The 17,878-nt window shown below is 35.3% G+C and overlaps 1 protein-coding gene and 1 long non-coding RNA gene across 2 annotated transcripts in view; one reads left to right on the forward strand and one right to left on the reverse strand.

The window, feature by feature from the left end:
- The window catches only part of NPAS3 (neuronal PAS domain protein 3), a 1,122,614-nt gene that overhangs the window by 606,210 nt on the left and 498,526 nt on the right, over positions 1-17,878 (reverse strand).
- LOC141522176 (uncharacterized) lies at positions 408-16,670 on the forward strand. Its single transcript, XR_012478147.1, has 3 exons — positions 408-467; positions 14,866-15,021; positions 16,557-16,670. It is a non-coding gene; the product is annotated as an uncharacterized LOC141522176 (long non-coding RNA).

The raw sequence follows: 17,878 nt of genomic DNA on the forward strand, positions 1-17,878 counted from the left end.
GATTTTCCATAAAGATTCACACATGAGGTAATTTTTAGGGGAAATTTCAGGGTGTTGAATGTTTAAAGCATTACTTTTTCTGCCTCTATATTTTTAAACCACTACCAACATCCTTTGGGAAAAATACTGCTGTCACCCTTCTGACTTCAGTGGCACACAAATTGTTAGTGTCAGTGACTGTTACGATAAGAAAGGGTTGAATATTAGCATGAAGTCAGAGTAGTGTTCTAAGTGTCAGACTACACTTCCTAGTAAAACGAAGAGGTCCACATCTGTTGTCTTGATTTTTTTTTCCAATCTGATCCCAAAGGTTCATGTTATGACATTTGTAACATCTGCTACAAATGCTGAGGTAAGTCAGGCACAACCTTATTACTTCCAATCTAACGCTCCATCCATCCACAGGGCTTTCATATGCCACCAGTATGTCAAGGGAACTATGAGATGTTGGATCTGCATGAAACAAGGTAATATGTTTCTGTGAGGGAAAGAAGGAAAATCTCTCTCATAGGTCTCTAGGATTTTCTGTCCATCTCTATCTCTTTCTCTCTTGCTGTTTCTGTCTTTCCCTGACCATCTTTCTCTCTCTCCCTCTTCTCTCCTTCTCTCTCTCTCTCTCTCTCTCTCTCTCTCTCTCTCTCTCTCTCTCTCTCTCTCTCTCTGTCACTAGTCCTACCCCCATTCTCTCTTCCTCTTCATTCTCATTCTCATCCTCATACTCATCATTCAACTTTTATTTCATATTTTCATATTTTCAGAGGAATCCTTTCTTACAGGGGAAGATCCAACTTAAGTGCTTTAATGAGATAGTGAGTGTAGGAGATTTGCCCCAGGGAATAAACAAAAAAAGTGTGGTTCCCTTTTATTCTATGGTCACTTTTGACCAATGCATAAAGCTGTGCATTTTGAACTATGTATTCATATCTTCATTTCTGGTGCTTTCATGGAGAAAGGAAGCCAAATATTCATCTAACATTAGGGCTGTTTCTAAACATAAAGCTTCCTTTATGGAGAAAGGAAGCTAAATATTCATCTAACATTAGGACTGTTGCTTGCACTAATTGGAGTCCTTAAAATCAAATCTACCTTGCAGTTTCCATTTGTAGTTAACTCACTCAGTATTGCACAATCATCTGCTTTCCACTTTCTCCTTGCCTTTTCTTTCCCTTGATCTACAGCATCAGTGTTTCTAGACATCTTTGCAATGATACTTTGTTGAGCTAGTTTCACGCACTACTCCGGGACACTAGGGTACAATTCTACACAAAATGGTACTTGACAAGAGAATTTGGCTACGCTTCCCTTGCTATGCTAAACTACTTCTGTCTATACTGAATCTAGCCAATCCAAGACTTAGCATCCCAAATTGAGGTCTTCCATATTGGAAACTATATTTCATCTGTTTGCCAATACTATTAATATTATGAGATTAAATCTATGTCTGAAAAAATTATATCTCCTTAGAAGAGAAAACTTATCTTCTTTGTTTTTGTCCCTCACATTACCTAATTAGTACAGTTCCCTTCTCATAATAAGTATATTTAAATGATTGAATTTCAACCAGGAGGTTTTTAATGACTCAAAACACCTGCTGCATGCCATAAGGAAAATGAACATTCACCATGGGAATCTGATTTAGTCCTTTCTCAAGTCCAGCAACTCTAGCCTAGAAAGATCTAGAGTATGAAAAATCACCCCTACAGTTAGAGAAACAAGAAGCAATATTGAAGAAGGCTTTTTATAATGAACTCATGATGGGCGGCTAGGTTGCACAGTGGATAGAGCACCGGCCCTGGAGTCAGGAGTACCTGGGTTAAAATCCGGCCTCAGACACTTAATAATGACCTAGCTGTGTGGCTATGGGCAAGCCATTTAACCCCACTGCCTTGCAAAAACCTAAAAAAATAAAAATAATAATGAACTCATGACCACCCACATTTAATAGCATCACTGTGAGGTTTCCTTTTTATTTCTTCCATTGTGATATACAAAGTGCAATGTCACTGAATTTCATCTCTAATTCCTTTTTCATAAGGTCTTCTTTCAGGTACATAATATCACTGAAAAATACTAATAGTCAGATCCCAATCAAGGTCTCTAATCAATGTGAATGTTTCCCAAATACTTAGGCAGAGTCATTCATAATGTGTCAGCAACTACTCAGTGAATTTTCTTTCCAAAGATTCACTCATACCCTATTCTAGTAGTAACTGGCATTATTTTAAGGAGTTGAAGGCTTTAGACATAACTTGATTAGGTAAGTAAACACAGCAGTCACCACTGGAAATCAGAATCAGCTCTAATATCCCTATGGTTCCTCCCTCAGATTTTATATAAACAAAAGCCCACACAGTTATTAATGATCACCAAACAGGCTAGTTATTGCCTTTTTTCTCATTCTCAAGGCCTGTGTTCTCCAAAAGTTACTAGCCTGCTCTTCTTTTTCTCTTGAGTACCCCTTCAGGATATGATGTAGACAAAATAAAGTGCCACATAAATTATGCTTTTTTTCAGACTGAAAGGTCCATACAAATTAGCAAATGTATTTTAATGAATGCAGGTGGAGTTACCAGTCTGAAAATTAGACACACACACACACACACACACACACACACACATGCAAAACCACAGCAGCCCAGGAAAATAAGCAGAATTGATCCAAATCTGGAGAGCTATCATGGACCCTTGAAATGTTATCTTCCAGTCTTCCAAAGTAATGACCATAATTTCCACATAAGGATCTGTGTACATGGAAGATTGGACAGGGAAAGAATGTGATGCTGACCCAGAGATACAGCATACTAAGTGATTTCCAAGGAAGCAGTAAGCAAAGCTAGTTGATTCCCTGAATTACCTTGTGGAATTATAAGCTCTTCTACTCCTTTCAGGATGCAGACAGAGAGAGGGAAGGAGAGGGAGATAATGAAGGTTTGCAAATGAAGTGGGTACAACTATGCAATCAATCAACATTTTCAGGAAAGGAATTTACATCAGTTGCCAAAACTGAACTGAATAATTGAACCAGGATTCTGATGAGAACTGATTTTGCCACTAGCCAATTATCTTTACTGCTCTTCCAGCTGTCTCCCTTCTCTCTTTCTCTCAAGGAGTTTATGAGTTTTCTCAAATTTGGTGATACTGGGTATGGAATTTTCAATCAAGATGAAACTCACTCATACTAACATCCCCATCCCCCAAACAAACAAACAAATAAGTAAACAAAACTGAAGCAACAAAAGGATAAACCAAGTGGATAAGGTCAAGCCAAGGAATGAAGAGCACAAAAGGAAATCTAAAATATGTTATATTATAGGATACTGTGGCTAACCAGCCTGTTCCAGAAGCATTTTCAGCACATCTAGTGCTAGTTAACAGTATAATGAACCTTGGTGAAAAGCCTTGGGAGGTCAAATATATGATCTCAAACTGGAGATCCACAGTTTGCACACAGAAACAACTCTACTTGGACTTCCTGGTGATACCTCTATGTCTAAAACCATTTTCAGTCTCCCTTCTCTTCCCCCAATTCTGGAAAGTCTTCATCCTTTCCTCACAATTGTGAATGTCACCTCTATCCTCCTGGTAATGATGATTCAGGCTCAAACCATCTCTAAGTTTTATGAAGTAACAGGAAAACCCTGGCTGTGATTTCAGAAGGCTGTTTTCCATCCCCAAAAGGTCCTGCCTGCCAATTCAATGCTTGGAAAAATAAATAAGGGATGTACCACATCTTTTGGATTTACACAGGCTTCCACATACTATCAAAGGTTCAAGACCACACCTTTGGGTGGCAAAACCTTGAGACTTTTGCTTCCCTTTGCCAGGTTTTCAGGATTGATCATTAGAGTTCACAGCCTATCCTGATTCTTATGCTTGAGAATATATTTAACAAAACTTATTTTAGAACCTGAGTATTTTAAAAGTTTGTGGATAAGGGAGAATTTTTCTTTACTCCTATCTGGGTAACACCAAGACAGATTCTTAATCCTTCCAGTATAAAAAATAGGCTATTGGTCAAATTCCAATGATGGAATTATCTGTAACTTTTGTTGTTCCCCGATTGCCTTCAAAAACATTTTTGCTCTTATTATTGTTGTTGATGTTAGAGTTTTAGAGTTATATCCTTCTTGTATCCAAAGTCAGTAGGTCAGTCAGTTAATAAATATCTATTATATGCCAAATACAGTAGTATATGTACATTTATATACTGCCTTTAACTCTAGGAAGAGAATGAAGTCCAAGTTAGTTCAATATTAACTCACTCTCTTCAACAGGAAAGAATTACATGAATTTTTTTTCATTCAACTGGATGCAAATTAAAATAAGAAAACACTAGACCTTTTTTTTTAATTTTTTCCCCCTAAAATCTACCAAAAAGGAAATGAAAAAAATACTGGATTCTTAGTATGCTATTAAGTCCATGAATTTTGATTACTTCAAGTAAGAAAGAGCATAGTTGTTTCTATAACTTGAATGGGAATGAAGGTGGTTCTTGAAGTATTTCAGGGATACGAAACAATCAGATTGAGGAAGCAGATGTTCTGCCTTAACTCAACTTTATTCCGGAAGATCACATAGTTGTTATTGTTGCTTATCCTGGAAGAAGATCATGACATCAGGGACGTGACACCACGACATGCAAGTGGATTGGATTTAAGTGAGGGGATGCTGTGCAGTCATTAGTCTCACTTTGTACTCTGGAGTCATGTGGGTCCAATGGCCAGTTATGAATTAGGACAAAAAGACAAAAAAGAGTACCTATTCTCAAGGAGCTCACAGTCTGATATTAGAGACAACATGCAAATAACTATGTACAAACAAATTATAATATAATCATTAATAGAGGGAAGGTGTTAGAATTCAGAGGGATTAGAAAGACTTTTTTGTAGAAGGTGGGATTTTTAGCTGGGACTTGAAGGAATTGAGGGAACCCAAAAGGCAGAAAGAGGGGAAGAGGGTCATGCATGAGGGTCAGCCAGCTAAAATGTCTAGAGTCTGGAAATGGAGAGTCATATTTGAGGAACAACAAGAAGGCTGGTGTTACTGGATCAAAATATAAGGGGGGGGGTGAGAAGGTATAAATCATAAAAAGACAACAATGCCAGAGGAAGGGAGCAGATGATAAAGGGATCTGAACACCAAACAGAATTTTATATTTGATCCTAAATGTGATAGGGAACCACTGAAGTTCACCAACTAGATGATGTAACAGGGCCATATCTTTAAGAAGGGAATTTGGACTGCTGAGTAGAAGATTCAGGTAGAGTAACCAGTAAGCTATTGCAATATCATCCAGACAGAAGGTAATGAGGGTATCTGCATTACAGTGTCAGGTGAAAGAAGGGATATATATAAGAGGTATTGCTAAGGTAAAATCCAAGGTCTTAATAATCACCTGGATTTGGGGTTGAAGGAAAGGGTTTGTTATGAATATTAGTAATCACTGATGTACATATGATACTTTGCTAATATAAAATGTTTTCACAAATATTAATTCAATTGATATTTAAAACAGTTTTGTGAAGAAGATAGTATATGTACATTTACAGACTGCCTTTAACTCTAGGAAGAGAATGAAGTCCAAGTTATTTCAATATTAACTCAGTCTCCTCAATAGGAAAGAACTACCTGAAACTTTATTTTCATTCAACTGGATGCAAATTAAAATAAGAAAACACTAGACTTTTTTATCTTTTTTTTTCTAAAAGCTACCAAAAAGGAAATGAAAAAAAATACTGGATTCTTAGTATGCTATTAAGTCCATGAATTTTGATTACTCAAAGTGAGAAAGAGCATAGGTATTTATATTACTTGAATGGGAATGAGGGTGGTCTTTGAAGTATTTCAGGGATACAAAACAATCAGATTGAGGAAGCAGATGTTCTGCCTTAACTCAAGAATCTGACTACTCTCAGATGAAATCAGCTGACCCAGGACTACTATGCTTAGATATTAAATATTAGTTGCAGGGCTAATGATGTCACTATAAGAGGAAACAAAAGATCCAAGAGAGCCTTCTTTAGGAAGAGAAGTAGTTCAACTCTGGGAAAGGAAGGGGGTCTGGAATTTTTAGGAAGCTTCCTCTATGTACTCAAGAAGTTCTCTTCTGTGCCAGACTATGCTACAAATGATTTGAGGTCTTAGGCAAAGGAACTTACTAACTTACTTAATATTTATGGCATAGTATAGAAAACAAAAAAATAGCTAATGAGGTCTTCAGCTGCATTAGCAGTGGAAGTGACCAGAATTATGGAAGCATGAGTTAAATGATACTCTTTACTGATCTGGCCCCTTTTAGAGTTTTGATACTTTGGGGTACCATTTATAAGAACTAAATAGATAAGATTGTTAATATTTGGAGGGAAAGGTTAGAATATTGAAATTATTGAGAACTTGAAACATTCTATACAAGAATTTGTTGAATTAACTAGGGTTCTTTGTCATGAAATGAGAAGACTTAGGGCCTATATAATAGTTGTCTTCAAGTTTTTGAAGAAGATGGAGTAGATTTGCTTGTCTCTAGAAGACAGAAGGTGAAGACTAGAGAGTGGCAGACTTAGAATCAATTTAAGGGGAGGGGGTCTAATAATTAAAATTATCCAAAAGTGGAATGGGTTACTTATGGAGGTAGTAGGTTATGAAACATGGAAAGAAGTAAGGAAGAAAGAAAGAAGGAGTGAATGAAAGAAGGAAGGAAGGAAAGCAAGAAAGAAGGAAGGTAAAAAGGAAAGAAGGAAGGAGGGTAGGAAGGAGGGAAGGATAGAAGGAAAGAAGGAAAGAAGCTAAGAAGGAAGGAAGGATAGAGGGGAGGTAAGAAGGATATTAAAAAGGGATGAAGGAAGAAAAGGTATCAAAGAAAGAAGGGAAGAAGGAAGGGAAGAAGGAAGGAAGGAAGGTAAGAATGAAGGAAAGATGGAAGGAAGAAGGAAAGAAAGGAAGAAAAGAAGGGAGGAAGGAGAGGAGGGAAGAAGAAATGGAAGGAAGAAAGGAAACAAGCTCTTATTAAGAATCTACTATGTGAGGGTGGCTAGGTGCCCAATGGATAGAGCACCGGCCCTGGAGTCAGGAGTACCTGAATTTCAAATCCAACCTCAGACGCTTAATGATTACCTAGCTGGGTGACCTTGGGCAACACTTAACCCCATCTGCCTTGCAAAAACCTAAAAAAAAAAAGAATCTGCTATGTGCCAGGCATTGTACTGAGAGCTTTGCAAATATTATCTCACGTTAATGGAAGTCTTCAAAGAGAGGTTATTGGGGATTTTGTAGATGGGAATTTTCTTTCATGACTAAATTAGACTAGATTGAATCCATGGTTCCTTCTAACTCTGAAATCCATAACCAGTCATAACTTCAACCTTACCATCTTCTGAGCCCTTTCCAATTTTCTCAGTCTTAATACTTTAATAGTTGAATTCTTACCTTTGATTAAGAAGATTTTCTAGATGGAAAGTGACAATTTTAAGTATTTTATAATTCAAAAATATTTCACCAGCAAAATTCAGAATTTCAGGAAAATAGTGCTTAAGGGCAAGAGAACATATTCTCATCAAATATACCTTCCTTCCCTTCTTAGTTCTCTTCTCTTTCCCCTTCCCCATTGAGCCACTCCCTGCCCCATAACTTTTTCCTCTTTGTTTCCTATGTTATATTCCCTAGTTCAAGCAGTTCACATTTGGTGTTTTTAAAATATGATAGGGGATATAAGGTCATTGTGATTCTCCCGAGTCACTTTCAATTATTTTACTTCAATTTATTCATAGCATTTCTTGGTGCCCTATTTTCACCCACAAAATTAAACATACTGCGGAGATTAACTCAACTCTTTTAGTTAGTTTTATGAGCTTATTTGACTCACTAAGTAGATTTCTTACTTCACTCTTCAAAAAGAAGGGCATCTTCAAAAAGCTAGTTTTACAACATATATTCAGTCCTGTCCCTTCTGGTGCCATATAAAGAACTGGGAGTTTTTTCCTTCATCTTAATTCATCCCCATATTGTCTGTGTAAGCACTGAGTGCATCCTTTAACTCTCTCTTCAATTTAGTATCACAGACAAATCAGTCCTTGCTAAATACTTTTGATGATGTGGAATAAGAAGGAGCTGCTGAGCTGAAGATATATAAGCCAAGTATTTAAAGCATCTGGAGTTACATACAGAAAAAACATTTTTTTTTAAATTAAGGATATTGTGTCATTAAAGATTTTTTGAAAGAGACTAAATTGGATATAAGGTGAAATATGCATAGCCTAATGCACAAATCTAAGTAATAAAATCATAATTTGTAGTGAAAATAATTCTAAAACCTTTAAAAAATCCTAAAACTTCATAGTTAGACTTTGGTTCCTTATCATGAATTATCAGAGTAAGCCTGACAGCCTTCTATTGATTTCTTTTTTTTTAATGTATGTATGTAAGGCAATGGGGTTAAGAGTGACTTGCCCAGAGTCACACAGCTAGGGCAAATATTAAGTGTCTGAGGCTGGATTTGAACTCAGGTCCTCCTAACTCCAGGGCTAGTGCTCTATCCACACTGTGCCACCTAGCTGACCCCCTCTACTAATTTCAAAGGAGAAAAGTGATATAAGGAGAGGGGCTGAGTCAGGACAGAGATGGCATTTCAGCCAAAAAGATTAAAACGATAAAAAAAAGATAAAAGACCATGTGGTATAGTAGATGTTAGACTCAGGATGAGAAAGATCTGATCAAAAATCTTGCCCCAGAGATTTACTTGCTGAATGACTGTGGTTAAGTCACATAGCTTCCCTGGCTCTCAATGTCAGTAAAATTTGTATAATAATCACACCACCTTCACAGGGCTATTATGAAGATCATTTGAGATATAACATATGTAAAATGCATGAATATAAAATAAATATTTTGTGATGTGTATAAACATATAAAAATATAGCCCCCATATTTTATATATATATATATATATATATATATGAATGCAAATGAATATAAATATATGGGGATCTATAAATGTGTTAGGTATAACATATCTAATATACAATAATATGTTTTCTATTTCTTTAGTCATCATCGGTCTAACCACTGCCTAAAGCTTTGTTTTTTTAGATTTTTCAAGGCAATGGGGTTAAGTGGCTTGCCTAAGGCAACATGGCTGGGTAATTATTAAATGTCTGAGGTCGGATTTGAACCCAGGTACTCCTGACTCCAAGGCCAGTGCTCTATTCACTGCACCACCTAGCCGCCCTTACCTAAAGCTTTAAGACTAATTTTTCAAATGCCACACATTTTAAGTTTTCCAAGAAGATCCTAAATTCAAGTACAGAAAATGTAGATTTAACCAAATTTACAAAAGAAGCATCATTTATTAGAACAAATGTCCTGATATTTAGTTTGGGAAATATGGGTATTTCCCTTAGACACGGAAAAGCTTGTGATATTTTCTTAAATTGGAGAAGATTTTAATTTAGATCCATACATACATACTGCTGTCTATAAAATATTAGTATAAAAGAGTTGACCTCCCATAATCACCAAGGACATGTGTGTGAAAAAATTTTTGAAACTACATATGTATATTTTATGTATATCTATGCATTTACATATGAATGTAGAAACTTATGTATACATATACAACTCAAATGGGATTTATGATCTTGATTACAAGCATAACTCATCCATGGCTTCCTCTTATGTAAGATTTGTTCATGTCTTCCTATAGTTTTTTCATAATGGATCTGCCCAATGGGCTAAAGGAATTTCTTATGAAAGAAAAAGGTAGGAAGGCAGGAGGAAAGAAGGAGGGAAGGAGAAAGGAAGGTAAAAAAGGAAGGAAGGAGAAAAGGAAAGAAAGGGAAGGAAGAAAAAAGAAAAATGAAAGAAAGAAAGAAAAAGAATGAAGAGGCAAGGAAGAATGGAAGCAAGGAAAGAATGAAAGAAAGAAGGAAGAAGGAAAGGAAAGGAGGTGTAGAAGAAGGGAAAATGAAAAGAAAGACCTTAATAATTATACTCGAGAGTCTTCTGTCCATTATTCTGCAAACCTGATCACTTGTTCTATGTTTATTGCCAGACCCGTCTGGATCACAGGTCCTGTGCTTAATAGCTGCTGTGTATTTGACTATTGATGGTGACTATTTCCAATGGGCATAATAGACTACTAACTGACTGTTGGTAATACACAGCAATATTTCCAGATTACGCATGTAAGAGCTGAAAATAAAAGAAAACCAATTTCAGATCATTTAAAAAGTACTTTCTGTCTGGAGGCTTGAAACAGTCTCAATATATATCTCACATCAGTCAGGTGGGCAAGCTTGTATCGACTCTATTAAATAATAATAAAAAAAAGGTTCATGAATTTCAAGCTTGGAGGGCTCTAATTACCTCATGCTCAAACTTTAACTACAAAACTCAGATAAATTGCCGCACTAAAATCTTAGAAGATCCTCCACCTGATTTGTATGAGTGCATCTAAAGCTCAGTGATGCTGATCCTTGGAAAGGCTGTGTGTGTGTGTGTGTGTGTGTGTGTGTGTGTGTGTGTGTGTGTGTGTATTGCAATGGAGTCCTCTGAGAATACATTTCAGATCTATTTCTAATGAGTATGCAAGGATTTCTTGAATGCTGCTTTGGTAAACCTAACCAATAAATTAGTCAAACTGAGATGTTTTGTCCAAAAAATCATTGCAGCAACTTTCAGGTCAAGGAACACTGGGGCAGTATGAGTCATTCAATTCTACTTATCTATTTTGATAGATACAAGTAATTCAGACTCATCACATGTTTTTAGCTATAACATTAAGGTAATTGGTTAATAGTAAAAGCATAGATAATTCAGCTTTTGGGGGGTTGGCTCTAAGAGGAGTGACCCTTTCTTGAACTGATTTAAATACACTCAGAGGGGGTTCTGAGTTTATTCTGGTTTCCTGAATGTATGGTCTTCATTAAAAAAGCAAAAAAGTTAAAACTTGGGTATAATATACATTGTATTAAGCAAACACTTGGTGCTTACACCCCCTACAACCAAGACATTTTGAGAGGAACTACTTCTGCAGCCAGAGGAGAACACAGAAACCAAACACGGCTTTCATATATCTTCTAAACATTCATATTTTATCAAAGATGCACTGTGGAGAAATGTGGTTTCCCCTCTGCCTATTCTAACAGTCTCCTTGGCTATTTATCTAGTTTCAAACTTTTTTAGACGTGAAATATTTTAGAAAGTCCTTTGGAAATGGCCTGAGGTAATTTCAAACTTAACAGACCCTGTCCCACCAGAGCTCATTACAGTGAATTTTATAACAAAGTACCCTCTACTTAATTTTCAGAGCTTAGCCAAGTGTACTAGAAATGCAGCTGCATTAAGTGCAATTAATGGTATAATAAAAGCAGTGGAGGGCTGTTTAACACTCGAGAAGCAGCAGTAAACAGTGGCTCCATGTTCGCTAACAGTCAGTGATGTGTCAAAGAGGCTGAAGTGTGAGATTTCCTATAGTAAGGGGGAAAGCCAGTGTCTCCTGCTGGGAAAGAATCTTCTGTCCTTCAAGAATCCCACACAGAAATGGCGTAAAAGGAAATAAAATTATTCCCTCCAGTTATGCCACCAGCATTTTCCAATCCCTTTGAGCAGGAGTCCAAAACAATAAGCTCATATTCCCATCAGTGAAAGAAAAAAGACAAATTCAATTTCACAAAAAATGAACCTAATAGCAAGTGACTCATATAATGCACAAAATGATTTGGTTTCATAACTAACAAAGTTTACTGTCAAATGACAAGGGAAAAAAGGAAAGAAACATCCTTTCTGTAATAGACCAAATTGTGTAGTATGTTTATTTTTTTTTAAAACTACAATGAGGTTAGCAAATCTGAAAGATGCAACATAGGTATAAAGGTACCATTTAATCTTTGAATGTGCAGATTGAGAATTAATGAAAAATAGGCAACAACTGAATAAAAAGCAAACTAAATACCATTTGGAAGGACCAACACAGAACATAAATAACATACTGATTTAGTGCTGATGAGATTTTTGCAATAACACTACTATGTATATTGTACAGTGTTTGTGAAATGAAATCCATAGCTTGGTGAAGGTTTATAGCAACCTAAAGTCAATTTAATTAACTTCTCATGGCATGGAAGGTAAAGATAGGAGTGGAGAGAATCAAGAGGATGAAGAATTTGGAGCAAATCAGATACTTGCCACTTCCTCTTGGGGAAAACAAAGGAGGTACAGATTTTCAAAAACTAAGGGGCAGAGGAATAGAGAGAAATCCACTCTCATTCCTGCTATACTTGATACAATATAATTTCCCTGTCTGGGAATCTACATCCCTTTGTAGAGAGACCCTAATATTCCTTTCTTCAATTATTTCTCATTCTGTCCTCCACGCATTCTGGTCCAGTCAATCTGGTCCATCAGTTATTTGTCAAAATCAGCACTCCAACTGCCACTTTGTGTCTTATACAAGATGTCCTCATAGGCTGAGATTGACTTCCTCTCCCTTTGAAAATCCTTAGCTTCCTTCATCATCTAGCTCAGGCATCACTTTCTACTGAAAGCCCTTGGTAGTTCCCTTTGATGGTGCTTTTTCATTCTTCAAATTTTCTTGCATTTATTTCTGCATTTACAAGCTCAGTTTAGTGGAATTTAATTGAGGGCAGAGACTGATACTGATCTTTCTTTGTAAGTTTGAAATTCCTTCCACCAAGAGTTATCTAAAAGGTATATCTATCTATCTATCTATCTATCTGTCTATCTATCTATCTATCCATCTATCTATATCCATATCCATATCATCTATATCTATATCTATATCTATATCTATATCTATATCTATATCTATATCTATATCTATATCTATATCTATATCTATATCTATATCTATATCTATATCTATATCTATATATATCTAATCTCTATCTCTATATCTATAATCTATCTATCTATACATATATAGCTTAGTACATAAGTCTTACACAGTTATCTGAGACTCTGGGAAGTTATCAGACTAATGAGAGTCAGAGGCAGTTTAAATTCAGATTTGTTGGACTTAAAACCAACAGAGAAAATGTTTAATGTATGTTTGCTGAATATGTATGTATACAAATTAGTATAAGAACAAAGTGTATGCAACTCAATGGTGTAGTAGATAGAATGCCTGACTTGAAGTCAGAAAGACTCATCTTCCTGAGTTTAAATCTGGCCTCAGACACTTATTGGCTATGTGACCTTGGTCAAGTCATTTAACTCTATCTCAATTCCTCATCTGTAAAATGAGCTAAAGATGAACATGGAAAGTCATTTTAGTATCTTGGACAAGAAAACTCTAAATTCATGTCATGAATTGCCAGAAATGACTGAAACATTGAACAACCCCCCCCCAACATAAAAGAATTTTATATGTTGTTGAATTACAAAACAAAGACCTATTTAAGATATGGGGGGGTAGTACAAAATAAAGCGCTAACTTCAGTTTATTTTATTTTTTCTATTTTCTGTAAGTAAAAGTAATCAAGAACCTAGAAATATACACATTGTTTTATTAAGTATAAATAATGGAGAGATGACTGAAAGTTAACTTTAAATAGTTGAGATCAAGTTTGGTAAAATGAACTAGTGCTTGTGGATGCACATATGTTTGTTAGGAATGAAATGCTAAATTATAGAAATAGCAAGTAAGCCAATTTCACCTGAAATGTATGAAGGGAAGCCTGGGAAAGTGTGTTGGAGGGCAACTGTGAGGACCTTCCAAGTTAAGACATCTGTATTTCATCCTAGGAGTCTCCTGAGCCAAGAAGTGATAGGGTCAGACTTGGGGTTAAAGAAGATTATTTTGACAGCTTTTTGTGAGGGGTGGGATGGTTGGGAGAGGTGTGAGAGATAGGCAGACAGTCACTTAACATCTTATACCTTAGTGTATCTGGTTGTAAAATGTTAAGATGTATAAGGCTAGATGATCATTGAGGTCTCTTTTGATTTCATATCCTCTGTTCACTCACATAGGTACAGAGACAAATAGCAAGTCTAAAGCTGGCTCTGAAACTTCTAACTTGAACTAGGTTCTTTTTTCCAGGACAAAGACAAATTAGTTATATTACTTAAAACAGAAAAGGTAAGGAGTGAAAAGTTGCCTTGCTTGAGCTGAGCCCCTTTGCTATATAGACATAGATGAATGACCAGGAGATGCTCATTCTCACTACTTGTGGATCCATCATCTCTGGGGTATGGTGGGGGGGTGAGGGTGGGGAGAAAGGAGGGTAAGGAAAAAAAAATAAATTTATATGACAACTTTATGATATATTTAAAATGAATAGCAAGTTTTACATAATAGATTTACAGTTTCATGTATAATCATCTTTTATTATGTAGTTATAGAAATATTTGCTTTATTCCATAAATTAAAATAAAAATGTATATAATAAAAAAGAAGCTACAGAAAAAAGTACATTTTGAGTCACCACTAACTGCAACAATTCTATAGATAAGACTTGGCAAAATACACGCAAGTATAAAATTTATTTCAAAGAACATTTGTCAAATGCCATTTTTAGATCACATTACTCTGAACTAAAATGGATTTAAACAGTAAATAATAAATATGATAATAATTCATATTTATATTGTTATTAATGTCATTCTGAATTCCTAGTTTGAAGGACAACAAAAACAGTCTCCTTAGAATGTGTTCTAGGTCACCAATTAACAATGGCAAAATAATTTAAAATCCTCTATTTTTATATATGTATTATATATATGTATAATAATAATGTTTGTCCTTCATTTTCAAAGAAGACCACAACATCAGGGAGGGATGCCATGATAAGCTTGTGAACTGGATTTAAAGGAGGGGGTGCTCTGCTAAGTTATCAGTTTCACTTTCTCCTCCAGAGCCATCTGGGTCTAGTGGTCAGATGTGAATCAAGACGACTGAAGATGACCCTGGATGTGAGGCCATCAAGGTTAAATGACTAGCTCAAGATCACATAGAAAGTAAATGGCAAGTGTCTGAGGCCAGATTCGAATTACCATCTTCTTGAATCCAAGGTTAGTGCTCTATAAACTGCACCAATTAACTGCCCATACATATGTGTATCATAAATACAGACATATATGATTTTATTGACTAAAGGCAGGCAGTTTCTTGTAAGTTATACCAAAAGGAGCTTCCCTTTTGTTCCCTGAAATTTTCCACTTTGTTATTTGCATTTAAATCACCCAAATTAAATAGTCTGTGTTATTACTGGTTATCTTCTTTTTTTAAAAAAAGTACCATTGAGTTGATTAATATAATAATCATTCACATGCTAGTATGAATTAGTTTAGCTATATTTCTTTCAATGCTTACTTTACATAAAACACTCAACACATAAAACACCTAAAATACCAGTCACTGTAATAAGTCCTGAGGATAAAAAGAAAGAGATAAAACACTTACTTAAGATTGAGAATTTTGAACAGCCCTATGTAGTGTGTGCTATTATTATTCCATTTTGCAGATGAAATGGAGGCAGAGTTAGACTAAGTGACTTGCCTAGAGTCATAGGTAATCACTGTGTGAAGCAGGGTTTGATCTGAGGTCTTTCCCCCCACCCCAAGTCCAGTGTTCTTTCTACTGGACTAGCCAGCTACCTCATTAGCCTACTATGACTTCAAGGTTGTCACGATACATTCTTTAACAGATTCTAAATACAATTTAAAAGGAAAAGTCATATACAGGCAGATGCACACAAAAACATGTATAACTTTATGGACAGTGATGCAATATAATGTTCATCCCTATACGGCCTCAACTTTATTTTCCTGTCAACTATAATTTTACCTAAAGACTGCTGACTTCTTTATGGGATAATAAGTCCAGAATTACAATAAAAAGCTTTCATAACATCCATGACCCAGACATTTCAGATTAATTTTTAAATTGCATCTGATAATCAGAACAAATGGGCAACTGAATGTTTGTGCCCTTGAAAACAGACTTTTCTTAACCTTCTTGTGCCTGTTTTCATTTTCATCATACCTTTAAGGCCAACTTTCATTAGATAAAAGCTAAGTTTAGAAGATTGCTTTGTGTATGCACCAAGCAAATACTTTATTTCATTAGAGTTTGTGTGACTTTAAATTTAAGATGAATTAGCTCACCCACAGAGGGATGGTAACTTTTTAATTACAACTTCAAAAAATGTCAGTATATGGCCATTTCTCTAAGTGAAGAAAGAAGCCTTGAGATGTAATTTCAGTGTCTGGAATTTGATCACTCTAAAATGAGGAGCTCACATCAATGATTTTTTTTTAAATTAAAGAAATAATGGCCCTTCATCCATGGAATATTAGAACTCAATGAGGATTTAAAAATAATATAATTCTCCTCTCCCAACCCCTTTATTTTTGAGATAAGAGAACAGAACCTCAGAGATGGAAAGCATCATATAAAGTGATAGAGTTAGCTATGCACTAGAATTCCTAGCATTTTCATTTACATTCCAGTCCCTTTCAGAAACAGAAGAGAACTAGACCTGAATTAGGATAGATTATGATCTTATTCTTGTCTTACATATTTAATAATTTTTTTTTGCTTTTAGGTGAAAACTCTTCCTAAACATCTCTTCAAGGTTGTCACCATACTTTCTTTAACAGACTCTAAATACAATTTAAAAGGAAAAGTCATATATATATAGGTCTCTCTCTCTCTCTCTCTCTCTTCCTCTCTCTCTCTGTCTCTATCTCTCTCTGTTTCTCTCTCCTATCTCTTTATATTTAGATAGATATACACTCATATAAAATATATATATATAATATGAACATTATATATTTACACACTATACACACATATGTACAGACATGTATAGAGATAAGAGTAATACTGAATTAATGAAGTTGTTAAGAATAAGTGTGATGTTAACATGACTAATATGGAAATATATTTGTCATGATAATACATGTGTAACCTATATCAGATTATGACAATAGGGAGGGAAAGGAAAGAGGTAGAAAATATGATACTCAAAAATACTAAACATATGAATGTTGAAAATTATCTTTACATGTAATTGAAAAAATAAACTAACATTCAAAAAAAGAATAAATGTGATAATGTAAGTAAAACACTTTTGAAATTTAAAAGCATTGTGTAAATGTGAGTTGTTTATTATTATTGTTTCATTTCAACCACTATTGCTTCCTACATGAAGTCTTTCCCAATCTCCCCAGGTCATTATGTCTATATAGTGCTCTACATAAGTTCTAATCTCTATATAAGTTCTCTTATATGTATTTCATGGGAAGGCTAGGTGGTACATTGGATAGAGTGCTAGACTCATCTTCCTAAGCTCAAATCTGACCTCAAACACTTATTAGACACTCTATGACCCTGGTCAAGTCTCTTGATTCTATTTCTCTCAGTTTTCTCATGTATTAAATGAGTTGGAGAAGGAAAATGAAAAACTACTCCAATAACTTTGCCAGGAAAACCCCAAAAGTAGTCATGAAGAGTCAGATATGACTGAAATAACTGAATATAGTAACAAAAAACAACTTGAGGAGTATGATAGTTATAAGTAGGCTGCCAGTGATAATTTCTTTGATCCATTATACCACTGAGGTCATCTCTTTGAATATGCATATTTTTAAAGAAGGACAGCTAGATGGTGCCATAATGCATAGAGTTCAGGTCTGAAATCAAAAACTCATCTTCCCTAGTTCCCTGGAGCAATATGTATGCATATATATGCATATACCTATGTGTATGTGCACATGAATGTGGGTAAAAGAATATGGGTTTGTGATGAATGGGACAAGGAGAATGGTGGTTTGGCATAACAACCAAATATTTAATGCATAGGCAATATAAAGGAAAAGCTGAGAACTTCTAAATATTTGCTAGAGTAAATGTAAGGAATTGCAG

Source organism: Macrotis lagotis, chromosome 4, assembly GCF_037893015.1.
Source record: "Macrotis lagotis isolate mMagLag1 chromosome 4, bilby.v1.9.chrom.fasta, whole genome shotgun sequence".
Classification (NCBI taxonomy): Eukaryota; Metazoa; Chordata; class Mammalia; order Peramelemorphia; family Peramelidae; genus Macrotis; species Macrotis lagotis.